The sequence below is a fragment of the Ranitomeya variabilis genome, chromosome 6 (genome assembly GCF_051348905.1).
Source record: "Ranitomeya variabilis isolate aRanVar5 chromosome 6, aRanVar5.hap1, whole genome shotgun sequence".
NCBI classification, from domain to species: Eukaryota; Metazoa; Chordata; class Amphibia; order Anura; family Dendrobatidae; genus Ranitomeya; species Ranitomeya variabilis.
This window is the reverse complement of record NC_135237.1, coordinates 88072180-88082568: the sequence shown is the minus strand read 5'-3', so window position 1 is coordinate 88082568 and position 10389 is coordinate 88072180. Positions and strand designations below refer to the sequence as shown.

Here is a 10389-nt window from a genome sequence, read left to right as displayed (position 1 = left end):
CGCGGCATCCTGCGGCCATTTTCCTGAAGCCGCGGCCAGCAGAGCGCCGCTTCTGCGCACGCGCGGCCAAAGGAAGATGGCCGCCCCCACCGATCACCAATGAAATGTCGCACATCACGCTATTTTCACTCCCCTGTGCAGTGGATTCGGGACCTTGGGCATGCGCACACCACTACGCCACCAACGGAAAACTAAGCAAGATCTGGGGGAAGACACCACGCCCATCTGACCAGACCAGCCTGATTGACAGGCGAAAACGACTACTTTGGTAACGTATTTCGGCAGCATAGGTGGGGAATCGGGGTCCACAAAATACACTATTGCAATGCACAGCTCAGGCCCTATTTAACAGTATTTTTATCTCATACGGAAAAAACGGGGTGACAGGTTCCCTTTAAGAGAAAGCCAAAATAACCCCGGGACAGAAGGCGAGAGCAGGGGGGAGGTGCGGGACAGAGCCGCTTTAGGCTAGTTTCACACTAGCGTTAACTGCAATACGTCGCAAATGCGTCGTTTTGCCGAAAATACGCATCCAGCAAAAGTTCTTGCTGGATACGTTTTTTTGTCATAGACTAACATTAGCGACGCATTTGCGACGCATTGCCAAACGTCGCGTCCGTTTTGCGACGCTTGGGCGTGTGGTAGTGGACCGTCGGGAGAAAAAAACCTTACATGTAACGTTTTTTGCTCCCGACGGTCCACTTTTTCCGACCGCGCATGCGCGGCCGGAACTCCGCCCCCACCTCCCCGCACTTCCCCGCACCTCACAATGGGGCAGCGGATGCGTGGGAAAAATGCATCCGCTGCCCCCGTTGTGCGGCGGAGACCACACTAGCGTCGGGAACGTCGGCCCGACGCACAGCGACGGGTTGTTCCCGACGCTAGTGTGAAACTAGCCTTAGTCAGGAGAAGCTGAGGAGCTGCAGCCAGTTTACATCAGCCACCCCTGTACCAGAGAGGAGATTGTGAGTTGTGTATATGAGCTGGTATCTCTGGTGTGTGTGTGTGGTATCTGTAGTGTGTGTGTGATAACTGTAGTATGTGTGTGATATCTGTAGTATGATGTGTGTGTGTGTGATATCTGTAGTGTGTGTATGTGTGTGTGTGTGTGTGATATCTGTAGTGTGTGTGTGTGTGTGTGATATCTGTAGTGTGTGTGTGTGTGTGTTATCTGTAGTGTGTGTGTGTGTGTGTGTGATATCTGTAGTATGATGTGTGTGTGTGTGATATCTGTAGTATGTCTGTGTGTGTGTGTGATATCTGTAGTGTGTGTGTGTGATAACTGTAGTATGTGTGTGATATCTGTAATATGATGTGTGTGTGATATCTGTAGTGTGTGTAATAACTGATGTGTGTGTGTGTGATATCTGTAGTATGATGTGTGTGTGTGATATCTGTAGTGTGTGTGTGATATCTGTAGTATGTGTGTGTGAGGCAGCGGCGTAACTACTACGGTCGCAGCTGCAAGCGGCTCTGGCAGGTCAGGGGGCCGTGAGTCCCCTTGAGCCTGTCTCCCTTATGCTTGTGTCCCCATGTGCCAGTCTCCCTTGCCCATTAGTCCCTGTGTGTCCCCATGTGCCTGTCTCCCTTGTCCCCTTATGCTTGTGTCCCTTGTCCCCGTGTGCCAGTCTCCCTTGCCCATTAGTCCCTGTGTGTCCCCTTGAGCCTGTCTCCCTTATGCTTGTGTCCCCGTGTGCCAGTCTCCCTTGCCCATTAGTCCCTGTGTGTCCCCATGTGCCTGTCTCCTATGTCCCCTTGTGCTTCTGTCAGTCTCCTTTGTCCCCTTGTGCTTGTGTCAGTCTCCTTTGCCCACTAGTCCCTGTGTGTCAGTCTCCCTTTCCCACTTGTCCCTGTGTGTCCCCTTGTGCTTGTATCCCTTGTCCCCTTGTGTCAGTCTCTTGCTCACTAGTCCCTATGTGTCCCCTTGTGCCTGTCTCCCTTGTCCCCTTGTGCTTGTCCCTTGTCCCCGTGTCAGTCTCCATTGCCCACTAGTCCCCTTGTATCAGTCTCCCTTGCCCACTATTCCCCGTGTGTCAGTCTCCCTTGCCCACTAGTCCGTGTCCCCGTGTGCCAGTCTCTCTTGTCCACTAGTCCCCGTGTGCCCTTTGTGTCAGTCTCCCTTGCCCACTTGTGTCAGTCTCCCTTGCCCACTAGACCCCTTGTATCCTTCTCCCCTGCCTCCTAGCCCCCATGTGTCCCCTAGTGCCTGTCTTCCTTGCCCCCTTGTTCCCTCTCCTCTGCCCCCTCGTCACCATTTGCTCGTGTCTTTGTCACTGCCCCTGTATGGAGGGGCTGCATTATACTATGAGGGGGGCTGCATTGTATTCTATGGGGCTTACATTGAATTTTATGGCGGGGGGGGGCCCATTTGGAAGTTCGCACCGGGGCCCATAACTTTGTAGTTACGCCACTGGTGAAGGGGTTAATAGCCTCTAAAGGCTAAGTATACAGCTGTGCACTGACATTAATAGCCTGGGAAGCTCCATGGGTATTACCCCCTTCCCAGGCTATAAACATCTGCCCCCAGTCTGCTGGTTTTGAAAATTGAGCGGGAGCCCACTCCATTTTATCCAGAAAAAAACTTTAATTAAATACATGTCCAGTAATTTGCGCTCACACACTGTACTAATTGTATTTGTCACTGACATCTATATATCTACCTATTCTATACGTCTTTACTGTATGTAAACCATCTCTTCTATCCTGTCGGCTCCTGTAGTGATTTTGCATTACTGTGGGTGCTGAATTACCGGCTTTTCTTCTATGTAATAGAAAATACGTGTGTGTGTGTGTGTGTGTGTGTGTGTGTGTGTGTGTGTGTGTGTGTGTGTGTGTGTGTGTGTGTGTGTGTGTGTGTGTGTGTGTGTGTGTGTGTGTGTGTGTGTGTGTGATATGTATATCCACTGTATGTATTCTATGTGTGTATTTCTATTCTATTCTGAGCTGTCATGCTGGGTTATTACTGTACTCGGCACATGAATGCGATCGGTGTGTAACCGTTGGACAGCACTCACAATGTCGCTTGGCCTGAGTGCTGGGTGATTTTTTTCTCTCGCACCCACAGGCTTCTATTGTGGGATGCGATCCGAATTCTGATTACAAGCGTAGCATGCTGCAATTTTTTCAGTCCGATCGTGATCCGATCCGAGCTGGAAAAAAACGCAGATGAAATCATACAATCAATCATAGAATAACATTGGTCCGAATTCAATCCGATTTTTTATTGGATTCCATTCATCTGATTTCATCGCAAGTGGGAATGAGCCCTATCGGGAGAAGAGTTCATTATCTGCGAGCACTGCCATCAGCCTCTGCAGCCGCAGCCTGAATACCACACGTAACCCCGGGAGAAAGCCTGGGGCCAGCAGGACGGGCTTGTCATACTCGTTTGGTAAGACATTAGTGCGGTGTGCGCCACATTCAGCATGAGGAATACATGCAGGCAATGAAAGGGTGCGCTCAGCACCGTCCATATCAACGATCTGTCTTAACAATCACGCTGTTCATTTTCGTCAGCCCACTGGGGTGTCCGGTACACTGGGAGCACCGCGTACACCCGCGGCGGGCGCACTCTTTACTCTCTGGGCAGTGAGCCTGTCTGAGCAGTCAGTGCACTCGCTGTCTGAGTGTCTGAGCTTCTCCAGTCTCCACAGCGTGGGGGCGTGTCTACGTGACGTCACCGCATTGCCCAACACGCTAGTCGGGACGCGTGGTTTGGTAAGCACTCACAGTCACGTGACTGCCTTTGATTGACAGCTCCGACACTGAAGGGGAGACGGCAGCCTGGGTGCGGGAGGCAGAGTCTCAGCCAGCAGCAGAGTGTTCGCGCTGCAGCCCGGTGCGATCCTCATCCTCCAGGCAGCGGATTCCCCTCCTCTCCAGCCGCCTATGGTTTCTTCTTCTCATATTTGCTTCGGGCGAGGGCACTTACTGGGGAGGGGACACTTCCCTTCAGATGTCTGCAAAGTTACTTGTGCAAACCCGGACCGGCCTGTCCAGTGAGGGAGCTGCTCCGCTCTGCCGTGTAAGTACTTCACTCGTCAGGCTTCATGGGCGAGCCATCCCCAGCCGTGGCATCACCAACCGTGCCATCACTAGCCGTGCCACAGCCCGTGGGTGCAGACACCGACCGGGGAGGCCGGGGGCTGAGAAGTGTCTGTCATCAGTGAGGAAGTTATGCTGTGACGTTTGTGGCAGGCGCTGGGGAAGTGATGTCCTGCAGCCCCCCCCCAGGGAGAGATGTCCTGCAGCACCCCCCCCCCCCCCCAAGGGAGAGATGTCCAGCAGCCCCCCCAAGGGAGAGAGATGTCCTGCAGCCCCCCCCCCCAGGGAGAGATGTCCTGCAGCCCCCCCCCCAAGGGAGAGATGTCCTGCAGCCCAACACCCCCCCCCCCCCAGGGAGAGACGCCCTGCAGCCCCCCTCCCCCGGGGAGAGATGTCCTGTAGCCCCCTTAGCTTCCCACAGCAGTGTCCTGGGGGGCTGTACATATACATGTATGTGGGTGCTGTCTATATCTGTCACTCTTGGAATAGGATTTGTTTCGCTATGATCAGATCTTTGGATCCGTTTTCTCCCACCGCCCGATCCCTGTGTAACAGTTGTGCATTTAGCAATATTGTTTCCTAAGGGAAAATCCTATCTTGGTTTTTGGTGGACAGCATGGAATTCATTGTGATTCTTCATTGAAGGAACAAGTAAGAAAATAAGTTTATTTATTCTGCTTCTCTTATGTAGCGCCATCCTATGCCACAGACATCATCGCTGTCCCCACTGGGGCTCACAATCTACATTCCCCATCAGTTTGTCCTCGCACTTCGGGAGGAAAACTCAAGTATTTATTTATCCCAGGACCCCAGGGCTGCAAAGAAACAGCGCTAATTACTGTTTGTTTTTTAATTAAAGTAAAAAAAAAACATTTGAAGTTTACACAGTCATGTTTTTTAAAAAGGATTTTATACTTGTCAGAAGTGAGTTAGATCCACAACAGTAGATCAAAAATGGACATGTCTTTTTTTTTTCTTAGGCCATGTGCCCACGTTGCGGAAAATTCCGCAGCGGATTTGATAAATCCGCAGTGAAAAACCGCTGCGGTTTTTACTGCGGATTTATCGCAGTTTCCTCTGCGGGTTTTCACCTGCAGATTTCTATTGGAACAGGTGGAAACCCGCAGCGGAATCGATATGCTGCGGAAAATAAACCACGCGTTTTTTTCCGCAGCATGTGCACTGCGGATTTCATTTCCCATAGCTTTACATGGTACTGTAAATGCATGGGAAATCCGCAGCGTGTACACATACCCTTAGGCTATGTGCACACGTAGGAAAAGAGGTGCAGAATTTTCTGCACAAAATCCGCATCTGGCAGAATCCGCAGCCGCAGTTTTTGTGCGGATTTTCGGCGGTTTTTGCCACTGTGGATTTCTATCATGGAGGGGTGCAGAAACGCTGCAGATCCGCACAAAAGAAGTGACATGCACTTCTTTGAAATCCGCAGCAATTCTGCACTGATTTTTTTCGCACAGCTTTTTTTTTTACCCCATTGACTAACATTGTACTGTACATCACAGTGTAGATTTTCAGCCTTCCTGTGCGGAAAAATCCGCTGCGGATCTGCAGCAATTCCGCATCGTGTGCACATAGACCTTCAGCCCCATACACTATTGGGGATATGTTCTATCCAGGATAATCTGATGTCTGAGGCCAAGATATGATGATAATATGGAGTATTCTGTGCTATTCCTCCACTGACAAGGCAGACATCCTGTGCACCTCTTCTAAGTCAATTATTGGGAAACGTGCATTGCTGAAGCCCATAACGGCCGGCGTATCTGTCTGGGAGCTGTAAGATAAGGATGAAATAATCGTTCCGTCAGGAGCTCGGACCACACAACTTGTCGTACCGGTGCTGGATGGAATGTCTAGGTGGGCCGATCATTACCCATCCATATTAATATCAAAGATGAATGTTAGACCAGCACACAACCCTGCCTGTTCCCAACCACTGACACCAGTGTGAACACCATGAAAAAAGGGGTTTACATTATGGATAATACCATTGATCAACCATTATTTGATACAAAAGTCCCCTGATCACGAGCTGCCGTCACCAATGCTAATGCCTAGCTGGGGTATAAAGTTAGAGGAGTTGTCATGTAATCTTATTAAAAATTCTCTCCTTTGTTTAGAACGGAGGAATTTTATAGTTTACTGCTCATTGTCAAGGTTACCGGCCACTTCTGTGGAGAGGACGTTTTTATGCTTCTAGAGCTCACAGGCATAGTCTTGGTCTCTGGATCCAGCCAGGCTTCGTCCCCCACTTTTCTCATGCTACAGAGGCTAAGCTGCCGGAGCTTGCATCATGGGAGACCGCTCAGTTTGGCCCAGCGGTGTAGTCATGTGGCTCATCCAAACTGTCAATCTTTAAGAACATCGGCAAGTAAAAAGTCGGGAGGCTGGAGGATCGCACTGCACTGCACGGACTGGCCCCGCACCTCACGCTGTCACGCTCAGGTCAGGAGATGCATTTTTACGACAGTCAGTCTGAGGATTGTGATGTGATCCTTGCACGAGAAATATGGCCGTCTGTCTGCGCCCTAAGAAAAGATGATGCAAACACTCTTTTTAAAGGGCTGGCCACTTATTGTTGATTTAGATCACCTGAAAGCGGCACATGAAATCAGTTACTAATCTAATGGAATTAGAAGATCTGCCTTCTATCCTAATTTGTATGGTTCGAACACCTTTACTCCAGACTTCATCAACATGGCCACTGATGGAGGGGCATGTGACTGGAACCTGATCCTAATGCCGAGTGCACACGATCCGGAAGTGGCAGAGCATGTCCGCTGTGTCCAAAGCACTGCTGTCTATTGAATGCAGGTGAATCTGCATGTGTTCACTGAACCATGCGGATTTCCTGCGTCCCATACATTCTATTGATGTAATTTCTCTTGTGGAGACGCTAAATTGACATGCTGCGGTCTGGAGAGACGCCCTACATGTCCATCTCCACGGGTTATCCACAGGTTTCTGTGGTAGCATAGTGGACATGGGATTTCTTGAACTCCCATCCACTATGCTGTAACATCTGGATGCTGCAGGTTTGATGCAGCATAACTGCGTAGTGTCCAACCCGCAGCGACTACTGATCGTGGGCACATACACTAAGAGGGCACCATAGTACATCAAGGCACATGGAATTGTGCATACGCTAGTACGCTGGTTGACAATCGTGTGTGTGTACACACACACACACACACACACACACACACACACACACACACACACACACACACACACACACACACACACCATATCCTGCCATGGATGCCTAGTGCCAGATGCATTTCAGCAGGGCTGTGTAGACAGTAAGCCAAACCTTCAACTCCACAGCCCTGCCTCACTACTGAGCATGTACATAAAGTGCAGCACAGATTCATCACAACTAAAAGCCCAGATCCTTACATCAGGAACAGAACAGACATTTTATAACTTTCTCCAAATTATTAAAACATTTACACCACATCCTGCATTGTACTACTGAACCCAATTTATTACATTACATATTTTAGGAGTCGGTCCATTTTATACCAACTCCGACTCCACAGCCCTGCACTTTAGACCCTGTTTGCTCTTTCTCTAGTGTTTAGAAAATATAGTTTTGCTTGGTGGAGTCCTAAAATGCAGAAAATGACACCAAAATATTTGGTTTAAAGCAGCTATGCAAGAGGTCATCTAACAGACAGCTCCCTAACCTATAGGGCCCGACTTATGAAGGTGTTAATCCCATTTTTCCTGCGTAAAACACCTTAATTTCTTGCAAGATTTCTGTGCCACACGTAAGTTGCACAAGACTCTTGTGACATTGGCTATCTTCGCTAAACTGGGCAGAGCATGGGTGGGACGGGCCGTGGCTCAGCTCATCCGTGTAATTCACTTTGGTGGGATACATTTCCCTAGTGATGTAGTCCAGTCCCCGACTAGAGTACTTTTCTGTCCGCATCGCATGTTAAGCTATGCGCACCTCTTAGTGAATTAATTGCATGATACCTCCAGTGAGTCTTTTGTGTGACTGGTGGGCATGACACCATTCTTAATGAATTACGCCCGTAGGGTTTCAATGATTTTTAGACACATCTGTTTTAAAAACCGAGCCATGTTTCCGATTTGTGAGATGTCCTATTCTCATCTGGGGATCACAGTCCACCATTAGCTTTTATGGGGATCTGTTTAAAAAGAATGAAAAATAGAAGTCTTAGATTTCCATCTGAGTTTTAACAGATCAATAGCGGAGACTCAAAGGGGTGAGGGGGAGGAGTTGGGTCGGCTTACCGGCTTCAGTTTATTAGGAAGTAAATGGGGAAAAAACATGCAAAACGGATGATGCACAAGTCCATGTTTGATGGATGTGTGAATGTTGCTTAAGGAAAAGTGTGTAGTCTCTCTAGATGACGTAGATGTGGAAGCCGCATGTGTCGCGTATCTATAGAAGCAGTTTTCAAACCTGTGGCTATACAACTGGCAGTGTAAAAATCATGGAAGGCTGTTTTGGAATTCTTGCTTAAATCCATATGAAATAAATTTGGTGAATGTACCCGAAAAACATTGCCCAGAAAGGATGGATATAAACCATTATAAGGTCTGTATTGTTGTTTGGAAGGAAGGCGTTAATAAAATAGGTTTACAGTTAATGGCTTTATATCATCTAGGTTTTCCAAGCCACAATTACAAAGTACAATTTTGCTCTTTGAATGCAGGCCAGGACTTGGTGGAAAAAGAGGTGGGGGAATGTTCTGGCCAGGCGTCCGGCTTTATGGCTCTACACACACAGGGTCGCAGGGAGGCCATGCCACATGGATCCTGATAGTCCTATTATTATCTCGCTCCCTGCCTTCAGATGGTTTCTGGTCTTGAAGGAGCCTCTCGGGGCTGCTGGGTTTATTTAATGGTCATTTGTGGGCTTAGAAACAAAATTAATGCCAAGAGGATTTTCAGTCGCAGCTGACCAAACCTTTTGTATCGGTATTTGTCAATTCTAGCCCATCAGCTTCTCCGGGAAGCAAATCCTGTTCAGAGACGATTATTCACAAATGAGCAATAGGGATGGAACTGGTTTAGCAGAGTTGTCCAGGTCACACCCACACAGATGTGCGCAAGATGGGAGCTGCTTCATTGTGTACCATCTGAATCTGGGGACTGTGCAAGAGCTCCGGTTACACCATGTGCACACTGTGAGCCATCAGATCCCGGGTCTCAGGCCACCAGGGGCGGAATGGGTCCAATGCCATGTGCTCAGTCATCTCAACATGTACACTGTATATTCCTGATGCCTAGGGTGTGTTTGTGTGCGTAAAATATAAATTTTTTTTTTTTTTTTTTTATTTCTCTCCACCATTTCTGATTAATATCATTATCTGGCCAGTTCAGCCTCAGCAAAATATATTCATTAATTCTCAGCATTACTGTATATCTCAGGAGATTGTGCCTGTAGGGGTTATGAAATGTTAGTGTAAAGTCAACCAATGTGATTAAATGTCCTAATCTTCCTCTTTTTTTTCTTTTGCCTGTGTTGTGATTTGGCGAGGAAGTTTGAAGGTTTAATAGCAATTTTATTTCATGACGCAGTAAGGCCGGCGTCACACTAGCGAGTTTTACGGACGTAAGAGCGCAGAAAATACGTCCGTAAAACTCGGCAAACAAACGGCACAATTATTCTCAATGGGGCTGCTCCTATCAGCCGTATATTACGGTTCAGTATTATACGGCTTTCTACGGCCGTACAAAATCGCAGCATGCTGCGTTTGTCAGCGTATTGCGCAAATAATACGCCAATGAAAGTCTATGGGGGCGAGAAAAATACGGATTCCACACGGACCTGCAGTGTGACTTGCGAGAAATACGCAGCGGTGTTAGTGAAAAGTCGGTAATTCAATTGCCGGCTTTTCATTTCTCCTGCCTAAACACGACAGGATATGAGACATGGTTTACATACAGTAAACCATCTCATATCCCCTTTTTTTTTTGCATATTACACACTACTAATGTTAGTAGTATGGATGTGCAAAATTTCAGCGCTGTAGCTGCTAAAATAAAGGGTTAAATGGCGGAAAAAATTGGCGTGGGCTCCCGCGCAATTTTCTCTGCCAGAATGGTAAAGCCAGTGACTGAGGGCAGATATTAATAGCCAGGAGAGGGTCCATGGTTATTGGCCCCCCCTGGCTACAAACATCTGCCCCCAGCCACCCCAGAAAAGGCACATCTGGAAGATGCGCCTATTCTGGCACTTGACCACTCTCTTCCCACTCCCGTGTAGCGGTGGGATATGGGGTAATGAAGGGTTAATGCCACCTTGCTATTGTAAGGTGACATTAAGCCAGATTAATAATGGAG

The 10389-nt window shown here is 48.3% G+C and overlaps 1 protein-coding gene across 5 annotated transcripts in view; it reads left to right on the top strand.

Moving 5' to 3' along the window:
- The first annotated feature begins 3723 nt into the window (after nucleotides 1–3723).
- HYCC1 (hyccin PI4KA lipid kinase complex subunit 1) overlaps nucleotides 3724–10389 on the top strand; it is a 118242-nt gene continuing 111576 nt past the window's right edge. For 3 of the 5 annotated variants that reach the window (XR_013216820.1, XM_077268747.1, XM_077268749.1), the window contains exon 1: nucleotides 3748–4024. The gene's annotated coding sequence lies outside the window, so the exon portion shown is untranslated. Of the gene's footprint in view, nucleotides 4025–10389 lie in introns of all 5 variants that reach the window. The other 2 variants (XM_077268750.1, XM_077268748.1) reach the window with 2 other exon arrangements.